This window comes from Euprymna scolopes, chromosome 1, assembly GCF_053919585.1.
Source record: "Euprymna scolopes isolate OS-2025 chromosome 1, ASM5391958v1, whole genome shotgun sequence".
In the NCBI taxonomy this organism is placed as follows: Eukaryota; Metazoa; Mollusca; class Cephalopoda; order Sepiida; family Sepiolidae; genus Euprymna; species Euprymna scolopes.
The window spans coordinates 110,986,746-111,014,555 of NC_136482.1; the positions used below are offsets into that span (position 1 = coordinate 110,986,746).

General features: G+C 32.1%; 1 protein-coding gene across 8 annotated transcripts in view; it reads right to left on the reverse strand.

The window, feature by feature from the left end:
* LOC145265262 (kelch-like protein 5) overlaps positions 1-27,810 on the reverse strand; it is an 879,607-nt gene that overhangs the window by 110,699 nt on the left and 741,098 nt on the right. The window lies entirely within an intron of this gene.

Consider the following 27,810-nt stretch of genomic DNA (forward strand, 5'->3'; position numbering starts at 1 on the left):
TTCCTTTTAGCATCAGACTGGAATTAATGTAGACTGATTTTTATGACGCATATTTAGCACAGAATCACTCGGAATAAGACACTGAGTGAACGTATTAATATGTATCATCTTGAATTTAACAGGTGTTGCATTATTTTTGTACAAAATCGGTTTTCAATTCAAATCAATCAAAATAGAACAGAATATATATTTTTAAACCGATGAGAAGAGCTATAAATATTTTCACCAAAAGAATCTGTTAAATACTTGGTGCCAGGCTGCTAGAATCCTGTCCCACACTAAGAAATAAACATATCTTCTCTTTGATACAATTCATAGACACAAATGTTTAGCAGTTTGAATACACACCCTTCAAGTCAAACCTCTACTTGCAACAACTGGTGGGAGAAGAATAGATACAATCTCAACTGAGACATTCAATAAATTCGCTAAACGCAATTATTTCATTCATTACTCACCTGAATTCGACTTATGGAAGTCAAAAACGTTCACTATTGCAAATTTATTTTAAATGAAAAAAAGAAAAAAAAAAACAGATCGCAAAAGAAACAAACAGGAATTATCCCTGCTGTTCAATAAAACACGCACACACACACACACACACACACACACACACACACACACACACACACACACACACACACACACACACACATACTAGCTGTAATTGCCTGGTAGTGTATTTACTAGTAATTCATTTTTATTTTTGAATCTATTTTGTCCCAGTAAATTAATCAACTGAGACATTCAGCAGAAACATGTTTCAATAAATTCGCTAAACGCAATTATTTAATTCATTACTCGCCTGAATACGACTTATGGAAGTCAAAAACGTTCACTATTGCAAATTTATTTTTACACTCGAACAGAACGTTCGAACATTGGCCCGCTAAATGAAAAAAAAAAAAAAACAGATCGCAAAAAAAACAAACAGGAATTATCCCTGCTATTCAATAAAACACACACACACACACACACACACACACACACACACACACACACTAGCTGTAATTGCCTGGTAGTGTATTTACTAGCAATTCATTTTTATTTTTGAATCTATTTTGTCCCAGTAAATTTTTATTCTACTGAAAAGAAAGTAACTGCCTATGGCTGAATACAGTTATGTCATCTTTTTAAATATGGGATGTGACATGAGAAAATAATCCTAAGCTAGAAAAAAGTATTTTCTGAAAGAAATTAAATTACATTTCATTCTTAACAGCATGCTGAAATGATCTCCAAAAGTATTAATGTACCAGAATCAAATATTGATCGATTGATCGATGACAAGAAACGATTAAAGGAACTTTACTATATATATATAATGTATATACGATGTCAAAACATCGTTAATTCATTACCCACACAGCAGCATCCATATAGCGCCCTGACTCATTTGGGCGGTCGGGTTTCTATCCTAGCTTGAGGCAGTTGCCTGTCTAGCCGCACTGATGAGCTGTGAAACAGCACTGTATACGGATGACTATATATATATATAATGTTTACGTGTGTGTGTATGTACTTAATGATGTTTGGGTGTTTACATACATAGATAGGAGTGTGTAAGAGAGAGAGAGTATGAATGACATATATAGTTTTTTACTTTGGAAAAAATTATTGGTAAAAAGATGACTAAAATCTTGGATTTTGGAATATAACAAAATTGTTGTTCATTTTGTGTGTGTGTGTGTGTGTGTGTGTGTGTGTGTGTGTGTATGTGCGCAAACATAATGTGAATATGTGTGTCACACCCACATATAAAGGCTAAATGGGGCCCATACAATATCAGCACTTTTCCCCAATTTCAAGCATTAATGTATTCAAGGTACTTTCATGTTTCGCTCAATTAGTTTCCAGTTACATTCAGAAGCAACCACGATTTATAGGATTGAATTACACTAAGGAGGCATTTATTTTTATTAACACTTAAATGTCAACAGGTTTCAAAGACTTTGTATTAAAAAGAAAAAAAAGAAAAATATCACCAAGCTGTGAAACAAGGGAAAACACCCTTGTAATTTGTTTGCACTAAATTGGGTAACTTGTTTGAAGAGTGGATCTCAAGGTTCATCTGACAAAAAAATCAGTTCTTCCTATGTGGCTAGAAGCAGAAAACTTTTGGAGATCTGAATTAAATGCCTAGTTTGCCAAATTTCAGCCAGCGTTCGGTCTGCCATCTTTCATGGGAGTAAGACACAAGTCCCAAATGCTTCTGACTGCCAAGAGCTTTGGCGTAATGATTGTGCTTTTATCAGGTTTATTACTGAAGAAAAGGATCCCTTCAATCATGCTCCATCGGAAACTTGGTGTTATTGGTATATTTGGTGCCTTATACACTCAGCGTTTTAGATGTTTTAGCCATGTACAGCTTTCATCAACTATAACATGCCTGGATAATCTAAGCACTAAAGAAGCATGGTAAACGGAGGAAAACCTTGCTTGAGTGTGTAAGAAGCAATTTGACTGCATACAACATGGTTGATATCAACCCTTTAGATCAGACCGCATGGAGAGCAGGCATAAGATGTTACTGACCCTGGAGTCTGGGGACACTTCACACTTCTTTAAATACCAACATCGAATGATATTGCTTATTTCCTCAGGGTATGGAATCAGAATGTTTTGAATTAAAACAGTGTGTTTATATTTTTAAAAAGCACTTGTCAAAAAAATAAATATTTAAACAGTTTATTAAAAAAAAAAATTGTCAAACCAAGACATCCAGTTAAATTTGATTGTAAGGAGATCTCAACTTGCGATTAATGATTACCTTCGAATAATTAATAAATTACTCATTTTCTAATTTTACATGTTGTACAAGATGATGATGAGCAGGTTCACAGTTTAAGAAACACTTTAATGACAATTCATCAAGTGATACAGTAGATTATTTTAAGGATGTTACAGAGAGTTCAGCATCATATTTAAGTGAACATTTTGACCAGTCTTTATTCCTGGGCGAAAATTTCCATTTCTGATTTTTTTTTTTTTTAATCCCTATTCCCATGCAGAAGATGGCGTACATAAATTACATTTTTTTTTCTCTTCTCTCAAGTCCAATTTAATCACTTAGTCCTATATTTTTCTTGGCTGCTGCAAGAGGTAGAAATAAAGACTTGGCAAAAGATAAATTTCTAAGTACTGTTCAATGCTTGTTAGCATGTAAACCGGATGTTAAACTAAATATGATGAGGATATTGGATTCGGGCAGTTTTCTCCATAAGCTGAGAATATTTTGAATTGCCTCAGCTGCAGGCTTATTTATTTATTTATTTATTTATTTATTTATTTTACTCAAAGCATTATATGCCTCAAATACTCCTTGGATTTTAAGTTCCTTTACCAGGGATTAAACTCAATACCTCAAGTTATCCTATAGGCTAAAAAAATATTTTATGATGAATTCTATCTGGAAGCTGTGAGTTCGATCCTTGTTTAAGAAACTTAGAAATAATTACTTGATACAGATATCTAAAAAGGCATGGAATGCGAAATGGGAGTCGTCTAGCCTGCATGGATTATATAAAGGTTCATATTTTAATCCTCGGAAGGTTACCAACTTTGACAAAAGAAGGCCGGAGAATAGCGCATTATGCATGATAACAACTACGATGAATGACAAAATACCTAATCTCAGAAAACGGTTACTGACTTTACAACTGGATGAAAAAGCAATAACGTTATCAGCATAACTAGGTTAGTTGTACTTATCTTGCACTGACCAAGTGTTTTTATTTTCATTATTATTATTTTTTTACACTAGATTGCTTTTGTTTTCTAAAAATATAATTTTTCTTTTATTTCAAACAAAAGGAAGTACATATGCATCGACAAATATACAATTACGTTGCATTTTTAAAGATGGTATAATTATGATAATTAAGATCAATTAAAAATATTCTCTGGAAGGGATTAGCTTAAATAACATTTTAGTGTTCTTAACAACATGCTACAACAATCCATCAAAATAACTGATGAACTAAAATCGAATAATTTTGTAGGAAGAAAATTATTGATGACAAAAAAATCGAGAAAGAGACTGACTTTACTTTATATATTAGTGTTGCATATTCATTGATTAAAATATGTTTTTTTTTTGTGGATGAGATGTCGGAATAGCTTGCATGCGCAATAGGTTATGGCATGATTAAGAAGAGATGATCACATATTGGAAATAGTTAATTGGTTAGCTTTAAAATGTAATGCAGGAAAAATTTGAAGTAGAAATTAGATGCTGTCAGAGTTTTAGCGACACTCAACATCAAATTAGTTCTGGAGGCGCAATGTTTAAACCAATCATTCCTCCCCCTGAAAGTAGTCTAATTAGAGCCAGCTCGTAAGAAATGGAAGTTCATTAGTTAAGTGAATATAATACAGCTAAGGTTTTAACCATTATTTTCTTAAAAAAACATTTTCAATTAATACCGGCCTAAAAAAAAAAAAAAAAAAAAAAAAAAAAAAAAAAAAAAAAGAATAAACAAAACATATTGACCGTTACCCCCCTCCCATAATTAAAATTAGAATATGAAGAGTAAAATAAAAACTGGTTAAAAGCATATTCGTATTATTTGGCTTCTTCGGACTACTGTCTTTATCGTCAGTGTTATTTTCATGTTTGAGTTGATGTAACCTTCAAACTTCTACAAGGACTCATGGCATAGTAGATAAAGTACTTAATAAAATTCACTCCTCTGGAGGTTGAAAGTGACACTCAAAAATACAATTGCGAATTACTTAGGACATGGCTAAAGGAACAAGAGCATGCTATATCCGTGGATTAAACAAAGAGATCCATTCAAAATTCCATGCAGATTCCCGAGTTTAATTGAAAGATTCCCAAATTTGACCAGATACATCTACAGAAGGTTAGAGGTTACAACAACCGAAACGTTGTGAAAATAACATTTAAGGTGAAAACAGTTACTTAATGAATCCAAATAATATAAACTCATCTCAAAAATTCAGAATCATAATTAAGACGACATGATACTGTTATGATTTAGTTTTGTTATTTTCTTAATGTTCATCTATATCCAGATACCAAACTTGTAATAAATAAAATAAAATCAGTCAGATAATCCTATTTTTATCAGTAGGTTCAAACCTAATTTCATTCTGTATAACCATTTTCTTTTCTTTGTCATTGGTCTATGTTACTAAATCTAATATATAAAAGGCTATATATCTTTCTGTCTGTCTGTCTCCATATTTCCAAACTCTATCTCCTCCGAAACTAAAAGTCGCAGAGCCGGCACTAGAGACCTCAAATAATTGGATTTTTTTACAGCCTGTTCTTTTATGGGTCTTTAGCTAGTTAAAACTGCTTTTAAGGGGTTAATAATGGAAAGAATCGTTAAACATTTTGTACATTCATCTTAGTTTATTTTTAATTTTTAATCGGTTTATATGTGCGTCACATTTGTACAGTGGTAACGTCACCAGCTTTGAATGCTACAGTTTCGATTCTAGCTGATAGCATTCCAATACTTTTTTTTTTAAATGTTGAAATCGCGACTCTATAATAATATATACGAAATTTGGACAAATTAAAATATTACGCAAAGCCGGGAGACCCCCCCCCCCCACACGCTAGTAAAATATAATTTATTTTGATTTATTTATTATTATTTTTTTTTTTTCCAGAAAATACTTTCTCAGACTAGGATTATTTTTTCTGATGGCTGCTATCTTTGTTATTAACAACAAATTCATATTTTTTATACTCCTAGTACTAACTAATACTATGTTATTGTATTTATTTTTTATAAATAACATTTATATATTAATATAATATTATTAATACAAAAACACATCTAAAAAAAAAAAAAAAAAATGATAAACTCTCTTCAACCATTTAAAATTCAGAGGAGATAGTTTGGAAATATGGAGACAGACAGACAGACAGACAGAAAGATATATAGCCATTTATATATTAGATTTAGCAACATAGACCAACGACAAACACGCTTCTACCATAAGCAGTATTAAAAATAAATTTCCACCATAATGGCATCTTACAGTTGATCGCTTCCTAACAATATTTTTTTGTTCAGTTCCACATAAAACAATGCTATTCTATATACACTATGTTATAATTATTAGACTGAATATTTCAAGTTTACTTTTTTTTTCTTTTTTTTTTTGCATTAAAAAAAAATTGAAAAGTCTGAAATAAAAAACAAAGGCAAGAAAAGTCTGATTCAGCCCCCCCCTCCACACACACTTGTATAAACAATTTAAATACATATAAACCTTGCTCAGTTGTATACACATGCATAATTAAATAAATTAAAATATATTAACAAAACTCTGCTCTATTTTAGAATTTTGCAAGTTACATTTAATTTGAATAGGGAAATGTGACTCACTTTTATCTTTGTTAACAGCGACAAAAGTAAATACCGGCCATCATTAAACAAAATGAGAGACAGAGAGACTCAAACAGGAAAATAAAACTACTTCCGGGTAAAACCGAGTAGATACAGCTGGTATTTTATATAAAATATTTTTTTAAAAAATTTGTAAGAAAATTATGTGCTGAAAAAAAGTATCACTCTGTGAATACTATATTTGTGAGTGTATACATTTTCCACAAAGGCTGTAAAAAGCTGCATGCTGTTTATAGTCAGTAGATTCCCTATTACCCAAAAGTTTTGAAAGTAACAAGAGACTATGAAGCAAACCGTATCCAAATGTGTAATACTCTGATAAATCATATCCAATATCACCTATCTCTGAAGTTTTGTTGACTGTTAGGATCTAACAAATGTGTAGTAAATACACCAGCTTCTACCCTAATTTTCACAGGACAGCGAACAGGGCCTACAGAAAAGCTAAAGATAAACCAACCTTTAACTTAAACTTCAGTTAACGCACTGACCAAGAGAACGTTTCATTGAACATTACTTTCAACAAACACTGACCAAGAGATAGAAGTCTTTAATGAACATCACCTTCAATGGGAAGTGACGTTGGTTAAGTGGTTAACGGTACAGACTGACAACCTGGGTGTGCCAAGTTCAAATCCAGTTTATTCCACAGAAACACTTTCACTTAGGGACATTGGCAACATTCACGTGGTCCCTCCTGCAAGTACCCGATATCCTTTCAGAATAGTATTTTTTTTATAAAACAATGGAGGGGGGGTGAATGCCAACAAATTCATCATAAATGATGCTTAACAACATCACCTTCATCAAACACTAGTTATTGCAATGGGGAGCTGCTAGCTTACAGATGAAGCCGACTATATAGATGATTATACCTGCTTATACGGAGCCCAAACTGTAATTGGTTCATCAGCAAAAACGAATATGTTTCACTTAGTTTTCTTGGATATCTATCTACAACTGCTTGTTTGTGATAGTCACTGTCCCCTTTCCACTGCAGACATAGCACACAAATTGGTAGTTCTATTTATAGACAGGGGGTGATAGGAACTGACCAATCAAATGGAAAGACGTTCTGCTACCGACCAATCAGAAACAGGAATCACTCCATAAAACATGTTGAATATTTTAGAATTCTACACATTTGTCGCTACTGAACTAATCGCTCTACTAAGGATTACGGGTGACATTTACATTGCTATTTCACCCACACTTGGATGTGGTGTGGTTGCTTTATGTCGTACAAACTCCTTTTCAGTTTTAATGAAAATTGAACTGTCAATTTCATCGTTCATGTCAATAGCAAGTTTGCACTTGACTCGTTTTTGTTTTTGTTTTATTTAGTTATTTAAAAAAAAAAAATGATGCATTATCTTCGTTGGCAAAAGTTATCAAATAAGAAATGTACAAAATTATGCACAAATCCCTACAATCTTTATATAATAGGAATAAAATTTCTTTTTAAACTAAATATAGTCCACATTACTCACACTTGCGCCAATCAGCTGCGTTCCAAAATTTATGATGATCGGTTAATTAGTTTAAGAGTGACTCCTGCCCCTATAAACATGTACACATTACCTCACTTTATATACACTTTATATTACTTGTTCCGCTTGATATTTGTGAAACTAAAACATCTGCCAACTTTAACGAGATTCATGAATGGTGGTTGCAAGTCAGTCCTACTGTTCAACTTATGTTAAATGAAGCATGGAAACAAATGATTCTTATTTTTATTTCCCCCCCCCTCCTCCCATCGCTATCAATGTGTGTTGAGGCGAATAAAGTTGTCTGCTGAGCTGGTATAATTTTTCACTTTTGATATGAAGAATAAAAATAAAAAAAAGATAGAAAGAAAAGTAAACAGCTTGCATTAACTTTATTGATTTTCGGATTTTTTTTTCTGAAGGAATTTCTTCGTCATTAACGAACAAAAATATGGGGAATAAATAAATAGATAAAAGTCGAGACTGGAAGGAAATTAATTTTTTTAATATAAAATATCAGTCGAAAAGAGTGACTTTTTTTTTTAAGTGCAAGTAGAAAATGCATTTCGATGTAATTGTAAAGAAAGTCCCTTTCACTATTGAGGTTTCGGTCTTTTCAGGGATGTAAGTAGCCAATTGAGGGGGGGGGTCTGAAAGGAATTATTATCCTGGAGCCCCAAAATCAACAGAGATTAGACCATTCTTGTAATAATCCGGTCCTTGTTGATTTTGCTATGGAATTTAGTTCTGTGCAGTTTTAGGGGGTCCACCCTTTCAGGCTTTGCCTTCTCTCTTTGAGAAGGGGTTAGTTTATTGCTAGTCGTCTGAGGCGCACTTACCAGAGAATGCCGACGGGACTGTCCAAGCACTCCTTTGCAAGTTAGTGCTCCTCCTCGGGACCGAGGGGGGGGGGCTGACTTCTCAATTCCACTTTCCTACCCTGGTGTTTGAGTTTTTGCAGTGGAAGAGAAGTAAACATTTCTCAACCTGGTGGGCTATGCCCCTTCCTCCTCTGCTGTGTTTGTAAAGATAGCACAGTACAAGATACAACTATCCCCCTAAACAACTCCAATCAGTTTTAACTAAGCAAGTCGAAATTAAGAGAAAGACACCAGGGATGGGGGGGGGCGGCAGGAAGTCCTTCTTTCGTGAAACAAAAGTCATTTAACAACGCCCAATCTTGAATCGTTTAACTTTTTTGAAACATCACAGAATTCACATTTTCAGTATTTATTCAGAATGCTATTTATGGCTATAAACGAAAATTAAAAAAAAAAAAAAAAAAAAAAAAAAAACTTATCGTGTACCTACTTGTCACGGAATAAAGTTAGCATATTCCAAAATTCACAAAAATTGATCACGTAGAGGTTTTTTTTTTTTTTTTTTTTTTTTTTCGAAAAACAAATTTCCCGATTTTTAACGATAAGTAAAGGCTGAAGTCATTTTAATATTCTTCAAATTTTGTAAATGACCCTTCTACAAAAATGTTTTCATAATTTGAAAACTTTATTTTTCTATATATATATATATATAGTCATCCACATACAGTACTGTTTCGCTGTTTCACAGCTCATCAGTGCGGCTAGACAGGCAACTACCTCAAGCTAGGATTGAAACCCGACCGTTTATACGGCAGTCAAGGCTTCTAACCATTACGCTATTGGCGGCTGCTTGAACGAGTAGTGAGTTTTAACGATGTTTTAGATATCGTCCGAAATACCTCCGCTCGATTTGTTTACACAAAGAGCGTCGCTTATATGCTAATGGTAATTCGTTTTTCACTTCTCAATATGCTCAACTCAAGGTGAGGAGCACTATAGTCATCCACATACAGTACTGTTTCGCTGTTTCACAGCTCATCAGTGCGGCTAGACAGGCAACTACCTCAAGCTAGGATTGAAACCCGACCGTTTATACGGCAGTCAAGGCTTCTAACCATTACGCTATTGGCGGCTGCTTGAACGAGTAGTGAGTTTTTATATATATATATATATATATATATATATATATATATATATATATATATATATATATATATATATATATATATATATATATATATATATATATATATATACATACATACATACACGTTTTTTTTTTTTTTTTTATTAAATTTTATGTTTCGGTTGTCTTTTCGACATTATAAAAACAGACTGAAATGAAAATCGGTTGTCTGCGTTTGATTTTACTATCGCCACTATTCACCCCCCCCTCTAATCAATACAGTAAAATTTGATTTTCTTAAATAAAATAACTAAAGTATTGATCAAATTGCGTAATTTTTTGAATATAACATTTTCCGTAACGAGTACGTACATCATACAGACTTTTCTGTAATTTCTTTTTAATTTCCACCATAAGTGACAATCTGAATAAGCACCATATTTTCAGTTTTCATGGAAAACTGTTGTAAGGGAAGACAAAATAATTCAGAAAGAGAAAGAAAATAATTTTAAAAAATAGCAAGAGAGAGAGAGAGAGGAAGAAAAAGAAAACAACAACAAAAAATAAGGAAGCAAATTTTAAGCGATTTGATAGAAATTACATTTTTCTTAAAAATACTCTTTTGAAGACAGCCACTCCTAACACTGTCATTCTGCTGTTATATTGTCACCGTATACATTTGTTATGCATACATTAATGTTTTAGATGATGGAAAGCAGGTCGAATGCATTAAATAAAGGACAAATGGTAAGTGAAGTAGTGGGAGAAGGTGAATGACGTAAATAATTGAGACAGAGAGGGAGAGGGGAAGGGGTCTGTTATGACATCACAAGTTTTATACATATTTATTTGGAATCATCAGAAACCATGTTTGATGTTCATCTATATAAGTTTTTGTAAGTGTTTGTCTGAAATCTGCAGCAACCATTTCTGCTGGCCATTGCTGATTGTTATTGAGCATCATTCATGATGATTTTGTTGGTATTCGTTTCCACGATATCTTTCTATGAAGAATTGTTTCCAGAAGGATATCGGGTAGTTACGGAAGGTACCACATGAAAGTTACCAGTGTCCCTAAGTGAAAGTTTCTGTGACAGATTCTAACTTGGCAGACCCAGGTTGCCAGTCCGTGTCATTAACCACTTATCTAATGTCACATCCTGGCTGTTGTTGATATACACAACGCTAACAATTTGTGGACATGCATAAAGCAGCCATGATATGGAATTTCCAAATATTAAAAAAAATATATATCGCAATCTTCAAATATTTAATAATATGGCCCAACAAGTACGATTTTAAATGTTTAATCGTTCAAGCGTGCGGTCTGTATGGCTGAACCTGTCTGCTCTCGAGATTTAGTATGCGGCCATGTTGGATTAAAAATAAAAGTAATAAGAGAAAAAAGCGTTGAGGTGTAGCAATTATAAATTATTTGACCAACAAATACAATATTAAAGAAAAGAAAAAAAATGGCTGCATTTGATGTTTGGATTGTTAATTTCCCTTTAAAATCTGATTGGTTGGTAATAATTTGATGTAATCACTGTATGGACAGGAAACGGTTGATGGTAAACCGGCTTTCACCAATAGAATTAATAGTGAGATACAGGCCATTATATAGCTTGTTGATGATGTGTTTTCTTTTTTCTTTTTATGGTCTAACAGACTCACTTGATAATGGGGAAAACAATCTTCTACAAGTACTCACCACCCATCTATTATTATGACATGGGGCTTGTGTAGGTAAGGTCTGAAGTAAATTTGATTGAAATATGTAGTCATACTCAGGCATAAGACATCTATGTATAATGATTTTAATTTGTCTATATATTGTTACAACTCTGAGAATGCTTTGGATTATTGAGTGTTAATTTCACAACGTTTCGGCTGATGTAACCTCCAACCTTCTTCAGGTGCATCTTGTCAGACTTGTAAATCTGCATGGAATTTCGAATGGAACCCTTCATTTACTCTTTTTCCATCAACCATGAGCCCTGAATCTATTCTTGTTTTTTTTTTTTTTTAGATGTACAATCTAACGATTTATCACTATATATTATAGATGATGATGATATCTGTTTGCTTGTCACTGTGCACACTTAATAGTGATTGATAAAGGTGAATGAGACGATTGGGAGTATGGAAATCATTGAGAAAGAGTTTTTATTATGACAGCACAATGTATTTTGACTTTGTGAAATCCTTTGACTTTGGAATGGATTGATGTAAATCTGACCTTAAAGGGCCGAGATTAATTAAGACAATATGGCAGTATATTTACAGAAATTCCGAAATAGTATCTTACAGATTATCACACTATAACAATAATTGAGAGAGAGATAGGAAGGGAGGGGGCTATTATGACATCATAATGTATGTAGAGTTAGTGAAATCATTTGACTTTGTAATGGAATGATATAAATAATTATTACGACCTTTAAGGCTGGTATATTTGCAAGAGTGTATATACGGAAAATCTGTTTCCAGAAAGCCTGCTGATAATGTGACTATGATTGTCACAACTCTTAGTCATAACTATATTCACAGGATCTAGAAGAGTTCATCTATTCCCGAAATAGGGTAGATAAATATCACACCATAACAATAATTAAACAAGAGAGAGAAATGGTAGAGGAGAGAGAGAGAGAGAGAGAGTCTATTATGATATCAGAAGAATTTTGGCTTTGTAAAATCATGTGACTTTGTGATCCTCATGAAAACACTAATGTCAAATATAAAGAAATTATATGTTTGAAATAAATAAATACTAACCCAACAAGTTAAGAACGGTCTAGTACAATATTCAAATTAAATGTACACAGAAAAATGACCTAACTGACAAAAAAAGGAATAAAGGATAAGTTAGTTTGAATTACTTTTAATAGAAAATAATGGCAGAGTGTACATGATACCATAAAAATAATTAACGAGATTGCAAAAAGTGAAAGTTTTTTTTATTTTTTAATCTTTCTCTATGCACTGAAAATTTATTTGTGAAATGATTTCAAAAACTAAGTCTGGTATAAAAATAGAATATTTTTACTTATAGAATACAAGTTAAAACTAGTATGGAAAAATGTAAGAATAAATTGGCAGAATTAAAAATATCAGTTTACTGTCCATTTTACATCCTGGCATGTTTTAGAAATTGACTTCCAAACAAAATTGAACTTCCTGAAATTTATTTTCCTTAACTGGCAAGATTTTCTTCCTGGGGTAATATTTTGAATTTCTGATGAACTGCATGAAGGAACTATTTTAGTATGTTTACTTGAGTGCTATCGTCATCGGAATCTGGCTGAAGTATTTTACTTTTTCTTTCAAATGAATTTAATCATAAAAATTAAAATTGGGAATCAGAATTTGTAAAGAAAATTAGTTTTGCTTTACTATGTTTACAAAGGGTAGGGTTTTGTATGAGTAAATTGTCTATTTAAATATTTATGCATAATATGGAGTGAAGAAATGTTCATGCTGCCATGTGTATCTGTTTGAAAGCAGCAGCTAACTTGAAGCATTAGTATTATTTGTAAACAGGACGACGATTACCCTCTCCCCTCCCAAGTGACTTTAATTATAAACGTTGTAAGTAGGTTGGGAAGCAGCGACAGAGTGTATATATAAATAAGATATATAGTAATTTTTAAATGAACATTGGTTTGGTTCTGCAAGTGGCACGGAAGGTCAAGACTGAAAGGAAAGGAAAAGTGGACAGATCTAGTGACCATTAAAATTGTCATTGTTGCACTTGAGCCATAACAGCAACTGACTCATCTGGTCAAGAATATCATTGTTTACAACAAACCTGATTTCAGAGGAAAAAAAGAAAGAGAAAATTAAGACTAAACCTTTTCTAACTAGAAGGGTTACGCAGTGCTGTCCAGGTAACGAGAATAACATCACTCTGTATATAATTAAGGACTGCGTTTAAAACATTTTATTTATGAATTTTAATTAGAAATTGATCTTAATGAATTCTATATTAAAATAGTTTTGTTGGCAAACAACGAAAATTTTAATTTAAATATATTAGTTACATAAGAAATGTGGCAGTTACTTCTGTTTTAAAATTATTATTTTTTTTTTACAAAAGCAATAAAAAAAATAAATCTGCACCTAATATAAGAAGTAAGAAATATACTCCTTTTTTTTTTTCGAATTTATTTTGAGATGAAAATTGATAATTTGTTTGTTTGTTTAACGGCACATCAACCCTTTTTGATAATTTATATTATTAGGATTATTCAAACGACTATTCATCTTGGATGTTTTCTCACAATATTTCAGTCGATTTAGCCTCAGACCTTCTTCAGGTGTGCTTTGTCAAATTTAGGTATCTTCCTATAGAACTTGAGAATCCATACAGAATTTAAAAGAAACACTATTTAATCCATGAATGTAGCTAGCTCTCATTTTGTACGCCATGACCAGGTAATTCATAATTGTATTCTTAGCATCGCCCACATCGAGGAGTGGACACTCAACCTTCAGAATACAGTCACTCAGAACTGATTATTACAGCACTTTATCCGTTATACCACAGGCTCTTGTGGGCAATCTGGAGGTTACATTAAGCTGAAACATGAGAATAAAATCGAAAATAAGAACAGTAGTTTGAATAATCCAAATAATATATACACACTTTCGTTGTATCATTAAAGAGGAGGAGATGAGATCTTGTTAGTGACGTCATAACGAAGGAGTAATGATCTGCCCCCCCCTTTTTTTTTTATAATGACCGTCTGAGATAAACATATAATTTAGGGATCATATTGATTTTACTGCTCTCCCAAAAATCACTTTGAGAGTTCCGAGGGCTCCTTTAATGTTGACTGATTAACAAGCATGGTTTTATGAGATCTTTCCCAGGAAGAGGTTACATCAATAAAAACGACCCTTTCAGAGGAGGCATAGTAAATAGGTACATCAATAGGAGGTACATCAATGGGGAGGCATAGTAAATAGGTACATCAATAAATCTATGAACTGTAAAACACGTGTTGTCTTCTTGATAATATTACATTGCAGGTTCACGCATGTAAGTTCCTTGAAAAGAAAGATGGAGTCATGCATCAGCTCAGATTTAATAAATGGAGATGACGTCATATTTGCGACCATGCATAGATGAACGAAGATAACATCTGCAGACAAACGTTGTCAACATCTCTAACACTACAAAACATCAGACCGATGCTCTTGCTTACTGACACAAAAAAAGGAAAGAGAACTCATCATTGTTATTTCTGGATTCTATTGACTAGTTAAACATTTGACGACGAAATCAAAAATGATATTCGTATACAGAACTATTTGTTATGTAAAAATGAAAACAATCGTTGAATTACAAAAAAAAAAAAAATGAAGTATAGTTAATTATTAAAGTATCTTTTGCACAGCAATATGCAAATTAGTTAACAATTGAGATTACATGTAGATAAACAAATAAAATTGAGATTACAGGGTCATTCAATTGTGTAAACTTGAATTAACTTGCAGTAGTGTGTTTTGACCTCACTGTTAGTGCGAAAAATGAGCCAGACTTTAGCATTTATTCATTTGTATTTATATTTACACTTAACTGAAGAGAGGAACTAAGAAGCATTTGAAGTTAGCAAAAAAGAAAACGCGTCTAATTCGAATAAGTGGCCAGGCTCCAAAATGCTTGTTAATATAACAAGTGTATGCATACAACTTGACATTCTTATTATTAAAAAAAAAAAAAAAAAAAAAAAAAAACGGATCTGAAACATTAATATAAAAAAAACAACAACAAAAAAAAAAAACAGTAAGCACCACGAACGAAGGAGTTTCAAAATGTAACCGCTCGTTGACATCTTGAATGGTACTTTATATTTTGATATTGAACTTCCTGAAATTTATTTTCCTTAACTGACAATTTTTCCTTATATATATATATATATATATATATATATATATATATATATATATATATATATATATATAGGTCAGTATTATTCTCATGTAACCCCAGCTTCGCATTTATTTTTATGTCAAATGAAAAGTGGTCAATATATTTTCTAACCCCTAATAGTCAAAGAAATAGTGTATGTGCACAGATATTGGATGTCGGTGTAAAAAAAAAGTAAGGTAATAATTATAATAGAAATAATGAAGACTCCATGTGAAGTTAGTTACAAACAAAAAAAAAAAAAGAATTCCCCCTTAAAAGAAAAAAAAAAGAAAAGAAAATTACGGCTATGTATTAGAATATTCAGTAATAGTCAGCTAACGTACTTCCTGATTTTCTGCAGGAGTGCTACCGAAAGTGGTGACAAGGCAAATTAGTTCCTTTGCTTTTATTATACATTGGATACGTTTTTTATGATGTTTGAAATTTTGTTACTTTGATTTCAATAATTTTATTTATATACTTTCATATGCATATTTATTGTATAAATTTAAATAAAAACTTGGATTTTTAAAAGTTAAAAAAAAAAAATGACTTTTATTTTAATAATTTCATAAACATATTTTTTTTTTATAAAATTTCAAATAAACTAAAAACTTATTTTTTAAATTTTGTTATTAAAAGTGCAAATAAAGACTAATAGTGTTATTTTTATTTTTTTATAATTTTTTTCAATAATGTCCTTTTCTTATATTTCATTTCAATAAATCACTTCACAATAGAAATACTGAAGAACAATAAAAGTGAAGGAACTGCTTTGCCTTGTCACTGCTTCTGACAGAAAATTAGGAAGTACGTTAGCTGACTAAAACTTTATAAACAAAAAAATCTGAATTGACACATAGCAAAAAAGCTGATCAAATCCTTCTCTTTAAAATAAAAACTGATTTTGTGCTGGTATTTCTAATGACTTTTACAACCGCTCATGAAAGAGATGACAATAACAACAAAATTTCAGTTTTGTTATTGGATGGAATCAATTGGTCCACTATAATATTTGTTAGAATTTTTCGACTATTTTAGAATTTAGCCCAGTATTGGACGTATTCTCTGATTTTTTTTTTTTTTCGAGGAATCTCAAAGAGTATCATATAATTAATCATTTGGGATAAATATTGTGTTTTGGCATTAGATAAGCCCAAAAAGATTAATTTAATATTGAACTGATAAATTTTTTTATTACAACAGTGTTGCCAAGAGATTTATTCAATTAGAAGAGTCTTTATTTTCTCTATTCTCATATATCATATACTATCTGTAATACTTGTCCCAGATCGGGTTCATAATACTGAGACACACTTGGACTCTTTAATAAGTACAAGATAGCAAATCAGAAGAAAATAATAATAAAAAAGAAATTCGAAGCAATCAAAAACATGCTATGGTGAAAACTATGTGACTGATTATATTGTCTGATAAATTCGATAAAAATATGCAAATAATAATGTGCAGCAGTAACAAACAATTCGAACTTTGTAAATCTAAAACATCAAATTAGGATTGTAACTTTCCACTAATGTACCATCACTGTCGAAACAAAAATCCCACTGACTTTTATAATCTATATATCTATAAAAGTGAGAATGTCTCTGTGTGTGTGTGTGTGTGTGTGTACGTGTGTACATTTCCCTACCAAATAACTCTGTCAATTTTCGGTCTAGAGACTCCAGCTTTGACATAAGGAGTATTGAGATTTGGGAAAATCTTTTTAATCGGTTTTCGGCCAGAAATTTGGCTGTCAAGAGGTCAAAGTTCAACTATTTGACCTTTGAAAACTCTACAAAACTCCTCTGCCAATTTTGAGTCTAAACACTTGAAATTTTAAAATGTAGGTTACTTGGACATGGATCAAACTTTTTAATTTGATTTGAGCCCCCAAAAATAAATGTTAAGGGATCAAAATTGAGGTCAAAGTTTAAAAAAATTGACCTCTGCGGTCTCTACTAAATTATTCAACCAGTCTAAACATTTGAAATTTTACATAAAGGGTAATCAGAGATAGGGCAAGCTTTTTAATCTGTTTGAGCTTCCAAGGGGTCAAAGTTCAAAAGATTTGACCATAGCGGTGTCTAGCAACCTACTCGGTCGATTTTGGGTCCTAAATTGCATTATTCCATTATGGTAGCCAAGACCACTCAATAGCTTCAAACATATATATCCCTTTCTGGGGCATATCATGATGTCAATTATCAAAACTTCTTCCTTTCCAGCATCAGATAAGCATCATTTTATTCGTTTTACTTTTCAAACTACAGTAAAAATACAGCTTACATGACTGACGTTATGGATTTATAAAAGTTTTAATGGAGAGGGGTCTAGCCCTCATTCAAAATATTTCCTTAGTTTCCAGATCACCTTTTGCTTAATAAGCTCAGACACAATCCCCTCACAGGCGTTCCCAACATCGACAGCTGATGCAATTGTCTTTTACTTCATGTTGACCGTTTCGTTGAGTGAATCTTATTTGGGGGAGAAATGTCAGATAAGATAAGCAAGTTTTTCAACAAAGACAGATGTAAATTCAGGGTTGGCGGGTGGCTGGGTAGATGAGAAAGCGTCTGGGAACCAAGAAGAAATAAAAATGCCCCCCCCCATTCCTCCAAAACCATACATTGTTTTTTTTTTAGAATGCTATTGTTCAGAAAAACAATGGAGAGACAAAAAGAGTAAGATTATTTTCAGATAGATCTTATATATTTTTTTCATTTAAAACAGGACGCTTGAGAAAAGTAATGCTTTCCTTTGATTTAGGAAGACAAAAGAACCGTAATACTTGACTTTAGCTTTTGAACCTTAATTCAAGCTAGAACTTACTTTCCTCGTCGTCCCGTTTTTAAATTCTTAAGAGATACTTTAAGTCAACACAGGTTACCAAGTTTGTTTGACGTGATTAGTAAAACGTGATTGAATACAAAACGGATAACCTGTGTTAATTATCATGTCAAGAGGATTATATACAAACATAAAAGAAGTAAATAAACACTCAACAAAAATAATTCTTAAATTGTTAAAGTTTTTTCCTTCATCAATGATCAGCAAATGTTTGAAACATCAATATTTTACACTAATTGACATTTTTGTGTTTCAGATTTAATATATATTTGGATTACTAGTATATAAAATAGTTATGCACGGACATGAGTTTTGCCGTATCTACAGCTCATCAGCGTGGCTGACTATAACATGGCTCACATCCAGGACCATGAAGTCTATCTATGATCGAGTGCACCACTATGCTACTGAAGCACAAATTAAAAGTCTTCCCATTTCATAGAGACTACTCTTCCTACCTTTCAGGGGGAGATAAATCAAAACTCAAATTTAATTATCTTTATATATAAAAGACAAAACGGTCGTGCGCATTTTTGTATGTCCAGCAAAGGCTTTTTTTCGACGGGATTTTCGGGAGGGGGGAGTACTATTTCTTAGAACTTTTTATATACTCCCTAGATCATAATATCTACGATTTGCGAAGGGACGTCATATCTAGATTTATTTTGATCGATATTTTATAAAATTAACGTTATTTCGTTCTGTCACGTGTTTGTTTGTGTTTTTCGTATAAAAGCGAAACTGAATCGAAAGTGAACTTCATTTGCCGGCCTTCTCGGCCAGGACCTTCAGAAAAGCAATTAGCTTGGATCAATGTGGGGAAAACCCTTCATATCAAATTCATTTGGAGAGCTCTTCCTTCTTGGGAAGAGCTGAATGTCCCCAACATCGTGAGGGGAAACAAATAAATAAAACGGCGGAAAGTTGAACTGGCCTTCAGCCAATGTTTATTTCTGCATTCATTTAGCAAGTCAACATTTTTATTGACATCGCTAAATTTGAACGCTTTCCACTTTCTATGGCTTCATAACGTAGCGATAAAAGTTCATGTTTTCTTTCACTTTCTTTTCTGCCTTTGCGTCACGGGTTCAAACCTGCCTGCCTATTAACACTTTTTTTTTGTCCTCAACACACACCTCCAAACACCAGGGCAACACCGGGTACCCCCGCTAGTCGCTAATTAAAAAAAACAAAAAAAAAAAAACAAAAACAAATGTTTGCATGTTCGTGTGTGTGTGCGTGCGCGCTTTCTGTGACACCCACTCTACCCTCTATTCGTTTTTTTTTGTTCTTTTTTCCGTGTCTTTTTTCAAATTTTCCACTTTTCTCTTTTTCCTTCCTACCTATAATTTCTCCATCCTTTCCTACTTTCTGTCTTCTTTATTTCTCTTCCCTCCCCTCACCTATATAATTATTCTTATTTTTCTCCCCCTACCTTTTCTCTCTTTGTTTTTTTCTGAAACATACAAAAACCTCCCATTATCTCAGTCAAAAGTTAACCTAACTAGCTCTCCTCATTGGATAAAGCCATTGCATAACATCACAATGAGATTGGGCTAAGTTTGTGTTGTGTTTTTCTTTTAACTCATTTATATACATGTTCATTCATTCGATTTTGTACAATTTACTTATTATTTTAATAAAATTAAAACCAAAGGTAGCAAACTTTTCACAAAGTTTCATTATCTCTCAAGAGCCTTTCATAAGAAAAACATCCAGAAAAATAAAATTCTTTTAGAAATGATAAGTAAACAACGATTTGTACCAAAATTTTGGTTCCTAGATGTTATCGCCTAAAAATAGTTAATAGACACAAACATGCACTAGTCTATCATTACATATATATATATATATATATATATTTATATATATATATATTTCTTTTCAGAATGTGAGAGATTATATAATTATTTCCAGTCAAACAATGTCAGAGCTCACAAGAGCCATGACAGCCAACAAACTGGAAGTCCAAGATAGTGTTTCGCCCTCACTTGGGCTCATCAGTTAGGCATATCCAAAAAATTCCTACTTATGAGACATTGGCTTGGGTTATAGATGGTTGAATAACCACATCCCTTGTTTGAGATGAAGTAAGTTCATTCCATAGTCGGATTTTGTCACAGTTTGTTTGATCTGTGACCAAGGCGATCTTATTTGGGCTGCGAATATTATGTGATTTTGAATATTTAGTTAGGGTTTAGTTGTAGGGAAAAGTATCCTTATGCCAAGTTGTTCTAATAAACCCAAATGTACGGATAGTGTCTAGTAGGTATTCCAGTTGTCTCCTATGTGTGTGTGTGTCCTAAAAGTAACCATCTATTTGGATACTAATTTATATTTAATTTTGGGACTCCCTGCATGGATGGATATATATATATATATATATATATATATATATATATATATATATATATATATATATATATATATATATATGAAAATTTTCCGGGGGGGGGGTACAGAATTTTATAACGGCTAAATACAGGCCAATATATATATATATATATATATATATATATATATATATGTGTGTGTGTGTATCTAATTCCTAAAACTCTGTACAGTAGTAACCTCATTTCCGTTTTCTTTCCTTTTCTTTGATTATTTCTGATGAAGAACGCAGTCTTTGTTGAAATTTTGAATGTTCAATAAAAAATTATTCAAACACTCATATTGTTTTATGCTTCAAACACCAATTATCATTTAAAATATAATATATATATATAATATATACACACGATTTTAAAACAATTGGTGTGAAGGTGACAAGTCAACATATCCTGGTCTCACCCTTAAGCTCCCACTTGGCAAAATGAAAGACTCACACTCAGCCACACATTTTTAATACATGCGCATCTAATGACTCAACATATTTTCATATTCTTATCTACTTTACATTTTTTTCCAAACCATGCCAGTTGTGTTAATGAAACTATGAATAAATTTGATTTAAATTGTAGACAAAGATATTTGTCCTCAAAACGAAACTATGGTAGCTCATTTTTCTTTCTTCCCAATGAGGCCTAATGGATGGATATCAATGAAACGACCTTTTCCCAGTGTAATTCACGACTCTTATTTCATTTGTAAAGAAAAGAACGTCTTGAATAAAAGGCAAGGCAGTTTATTTTAAGAATCTGTTAATTTTCAGATGCTATTGGTATGCAAAAATACAAGGAAAAGAATTTAAACATTTTCACTCCATCATGGTGACATAGCATTTTTTTTTTTTCTTTATGTGCTGACAGTGAAACATTGGAAAAAGTTTGGGGTGTAACCTAACTCCAAAGGAGAAGACACTGAAGTCATTGCATTTATTTAGATTTGTTGTATGGATAGTTAAGGAATCACAAAGAAATTATACATTCTCCTCATTATTAACAGTTCACTGTATGTTTGCATGGTATATCATGCGAACTCACATAACAGATTAGTTTACATAACTTATTCCCAACACCAAAGGAAGAAAAAAAAAAAGAGACATGTCATGTTTACCTAATGAGATGAACAGACGTGAAAAGACTTTTAGTGCAAAATGATTAAAACTATTCAGTAAAAATAAATAACATTAAAAAACAAACAAATATCCAAAAAATATCTTCTAGTATTCATGGGCATCTGACAAGGGTGAAAAACGTACAAGGGGAGGCAATCTCCATTTTTATAAAATTAGTTATGTTTGTATGTACGGGATTCACTCCTAAACTAATTAAACGATTATGAATTTTGAAACACAATATCTAGGTGCAATGAGTCATAATGTGGATTATATTTAGTTTGATTTAGTTTCAGGCAAAATGAATAAAAAGGGAGTGTAAGCCTTTCATGAAAATTCAGATAGTTTTGATTTGTGTAAAATTTTAATACATATTAAAGATCAATTAATAAATATCCTCCAAATTTTAGGTTCTTTGAAGTTTTTTAATAAAAGTTTTTAGTGAGCATACAACCTCTCATTTGAAGATTAGGATATTCAAGATTTGCATTCAATTTAACCCATAGTCATTAGATACCAAAACTTTCTGTGTTCAATTTCTTCTGAGGACTCCTTGAGCTTAAACATTTTCCTTGAATCAAAATCATGTAATGGATTTTGATCAAAATTAGAATATAAGGATCTAGTATCATTATATTTTGATTTTAATAATCCTTGCAACTTGCAAGAGAACAGAAAAGCGGTGCGAAACTTTTCTGTTTAGAGAATTAATTTTAATATTTTGAAATGGATATTCTTTTAGTTTAGTATATATTCAAGCCATTCTAATCTGACTTATAAAGTTATCTTGTTAGATTCTCAAAGTCAGGCCCAAACATCCTTTGAGCTGATACATCAAAATTTTCTTCTCACTAGTCAATTTTCATTTGTTATTGCCATACCATGTTATTCACAATATAATAACATACTTCACTGAAATTTTCTTTTTTAATTACTTGGTCCAGTCTAAACGACTGATAATGAAACAATCTTTATTAAATCACCTAAATATAAAAATCATTTTAATTGAAGAATTAAAGTTCTTCCTAAGATTGTCAGAAGGAGGTGAGATGGGGGGGGGGGCTTACAGATGACGCACAGTTGACCAAGAACACCCCAGGCCTTGTCTTTGCAAATTTTAATTTATTTATTTATTTATTTATTTTTTTTTTTTTTTCATTGGTGAATGCTGCTGAGATATAGAAATTCTTTAAGGAGTTTTTGCCCTAACTGGTGAAAAATTTCAGATTCATATTTTGTTTTTCATTATTATTAGTGCGTGAATGGTCACAATAAATCAAATTTAATTTGAATTGATGTAAGGAGTAATAAAAAAAAATCCAACTCCAAACTTTTTTTTTTTTATCTTTGCTTCTTTATTATACAATAATATAAGCCTATCTATAAATAAAGAACTGCAAAGATTTGACTATAGCAAAGTTTGTATGTGCTAACACAAAAAATAAACATAGTTCCTATAAACTAGATACACACTTGTCACCCTCTCACCTACCAAACTTTTTACCTCTTAAATAAACTATAAGAGGGGAAGAAAATGTAATCCATATAATTGCAGAGACAGTTTCATTTATTGTACCAATTATCTCCAGATCTTATCACCCATTTCGTTTGTCACTCAACATAACACAATGCAGCAAAAACACAATGAGAGAGAGAGAGAGAGAGAGAAAGAGAGAGAGAGAGAGAGAGAGAGAGAGAGGATAATAATTATAAAGAAATAATTTCAAAACAATGCTAAGGTCATGTGACAAAAACCAAAGGTGATGAAAATAAAGGACCACTTGATAGTCAGACAGGACTGACATTGACACGTTTAGCCTATGTCAAAAGACAATGCTTATTATTTGTAACTTGTGACTAGTAAAATTGCCTCAAATAACAAGGTTTGAAATGTTTGGATGCTAAATCTTTATCTCAAACAATGAAGGCAGACAAAGGTTATACATTTACCAACGTTTGTCTACACAAGATCGTTTTGTTTTTTTTTTTATTTGTTTGTCCAAATCCAGCAGTGTTGTATTCAATTTAACACATACTCATGATTGTTGAACCAGAGTCAAAAAGTCAGTCAGAGAAAAAGTTTAGGATTCAAACGTTTTTAAACTTTAGGAGTCTGAATCAGAGTTGAGTATTTATGCTACCGACTCCACAGCCATGCTAATATTGTTTAGAAACGCAGAAATCCCCAGCTACTCTTCCTCATCTATTAATAATACAGCAACTGTTGTTCAAATAAAACGTATATAATTAATAAATAGGCATGAAATTACCGAAAAGAGATTAAAATGCCATAAAATATACAAAAATTTTATTAATATATCAATATCTTAATATACCACTTTATGGATCATGGGGCAGATACAGATAATTGGTTGTGATTACTGTATATCTGTTTTATTGAGAAATATGTTAAATATTAAGATTGATACATTTGCTAATGGGTATATTACTTAGTACTTTAATGCTGAGGCATATATGACAATTATGTTAGAAAACAGGACGCGTTTCAGACAGGGATCACGAAGATATCAGTAAAATTATGATACACATTGTGAGAAAAGGAAGTCGATATTTAAGTGGAAATGGCATCAGACAAACGACAGAGTATGGTAGGCAAAAATCTTGAGGAGTCTTGGAGATGCTTAAAAATGGTCTAACGAAATAATGATATAATTAACTCTCTTTGCCTTCCCTTTGATGCTTCAGCCATGAAGATATTATTCGCCAGCGATCAGCCTTCATTTGTAACTTAATCATCAGCATGCAGTTGAATAAATCCTTAATTCTCCAAGAGTGATGTTTATTGAGTTCTTTGAATTCTTTAATATAAGATATTGTGGCAACCTTTATTTTAGCACGATGTTGCAGTGACACCTGTCTTCAGGCAGGTTGAATCACAACAGATGAATGATGCATGCATTCTAATGTATGGTTTTGAATTGATTAAATGGTTGAAAAATGAAATACTTTTCTGATATAATCATTTGACATACGACCAAGCATAGATAGAGGGTATCAACAAGTTGACCTTATGCAACAACAAATATGAGTGTATGCCTGTTTTTAGGTTATCAAATATACAAACTTGAAATTTGGTAAAAACTATATTCTGTCATGTAGAAAAGATAAGAGATTTTTTTTTTACTTATAAAATAGGAGAATGCATAAAAGGACATTTTAATATTTTGTTTTACCTAGGATTTTTAATTTAAACCATAGTTAAATTATGTAAAATTAAACAGATTCTCTAAAATTTAAAAAAAAAAAAAAACTTTCACTAAAACCTTCTAACTCGACAAAATAAACTATTTTTTAACCAATAATTTTAGTTGTGTAAGCAGTATTTAAAAAATACTAGTTTTTTTTTTTCACATTTATAAAGAAAAAGAACACCTAAACATATAGGATGCCAACAACCTATAAATAATAGATAGATAAAATTGGCTTGACACTTTTAGAGAAACCACATGCATACTATCAGATTCAATGTACATAAAAAGGTGAAATGCATCATTGGATATATTTATGTGAATCATTTAGAAAAAAAAAACGAAACCACGAAAAAATACCAAAAGTAAATATACACTCTACAAAATATAACAAATACACGTTTAAAGTTTGAAACCACTAATATCTTATACGGATTACCATTTTTATGTTGCAGATCAAGTATGTCATGGACCAAAGAAGCATCAAAATTGTCAGTTACAGATGGTTCATATTGCAGGTCAGTCTGAATGTGGATTTAATCAGCATTAACCACAACAAATAGCTGGATTCCGTTTTCCCAATGAGTGACTGTCTAATTCGTCCGAGAAGGGGCATGTGACAGGAGTCTTCGTTATTAATGATAATAAAGCTGTCTATTTACTTTTATCATGTCTGTGTATCATATCCAGGATAATCAATTTTAAAAAAGCGCTCTTTCTTCGAATACAGAGTTGATGGGTTTGGACAAAATTCATGCTAAGATCGTTTGTGTTTAAATATGTCGTTAGTGTTAAAAGTAAAACTGTATAATTTTCTCTGGTAATATTTTAAGTAAACGGATACAAACTTAATAAAACCTCTATAGCATCACCACCACAAATGTTACAAAGCAATTTCCACGAAACAGAAACCTTGCCAATAAAACTATAGAATAGTTAATACTAGTATCCTGTACATCTACAACGCCACCATTCGCCCATGTATGGAGTATTGTTGTCACATTTGGGCTGGTGCATCTGCTACTAGTCTCTCACTCCTGGACAAGGTTCAAAAGGGAATCGCCAATCTAATAGGTCCCGAACTGTCAGCTAGGCTTCAGCCTCTGTCCCATCGATGAAATGCTGCATACCTCTGCCTGTTTTACAAGTATTTTAATGGTAGATGCTCCGACGAACTACAAGCCCTTGTACCTCCTCAACGTAAACATTCCTGACAAACCCAACAAGCAGCAAAATCCCACCCTAACACAGTACAGATCCTTAGATGCCAGAAAGCCTTCTACTCTAATAGTTTCTTCCTCAGAACTGTTAGACTTTGGAATTACCTTCTGGGTTCCTGCTTCCGATTGTACTGACATGCAGAAATTTAAGTGTAATGTAAACAGACATCTTGCTGCTCAACTTCCTACATAGCATCTCTACAAATTATGTCCCAGATAGTAACCCTCTACATCAACGTGACCTTGTTTGGGGTGAAAATGCAATAAAAAAAAAAAAAAGTACTCGAAAACTCGTGAAGCAAGAAACAAATAATTTATATAAAACTAATTAGAATTAAATTTTCTACCAAACTCACATTATTTTAATGCTTGAAAACGATTTATAAGATTTTTTTACACAGTAAAAGTACAGAATAGTTAACACTCGACAAATTGTAAACAAAAAACTAAGGTAGAGCATGCCTAGTTTTAACAATATTGATCTTCCTTCCATAGCAGAATGATGTGACACAAGTGTCGCAAAATAGGACCACAGCCCTAAAGAAAGAGCACTCTGACCGGCAAAAAAATGACTGGGCAACCCTATTGGTATTCCTTGATAGAGGCACCTGGGAGGGTGGACCTCTTAGAATTGCACAGGTCCAGAAGCATACCTCAGTCGACAGGAAACATGCCATCTTAACAATAGTCTAGACCAGTCTAGCCACGACACATTAGTGTGCTACAGAATGATCTCTGGTGTGCCATGAATAGCTAGAAGACATTTTATTTCATTTTGTTTAATAAAGACATTTAATTTCTTAATCGGTATGTCATCGTTTAATTTAAAAAAATTTTTTTAAAAATCGCCGAATTTATGGAAGCTGAAGTTTCGCACATACTAATTGGTAAGCTTTTTTTTATGGTTTATATTAGTGATGGGACGATCGATCGGAAAATTAGGGGTTTTTCAAAATATTGGGAACCAATATGAGAACCCAATTTCCATGTTATAACGATTCCTAAATACAGTTTGTAAGACAAAAAGTTTTTTTGCGTGAATAAAAATTATCCTTATACATATAAGCTTTTTAGTTTGTTTTTTGTTTTTGTTATTTTTAATTATTTTCTTAGAAAAAAAGCTTTATGAGTATAAAATATTTATTTTTGTAGTCTGCAATGAAAATTAAAAAAAAAACTCAATAGTATGCAAGGTTGGAAAGCATTGGTCTAGACAGTTGGCTTTAATGCGGAGGGGAAACCCACAGGTTTAACATGTGGAGTCGATTTCTAAGATATTTTATATAGTAAATAGT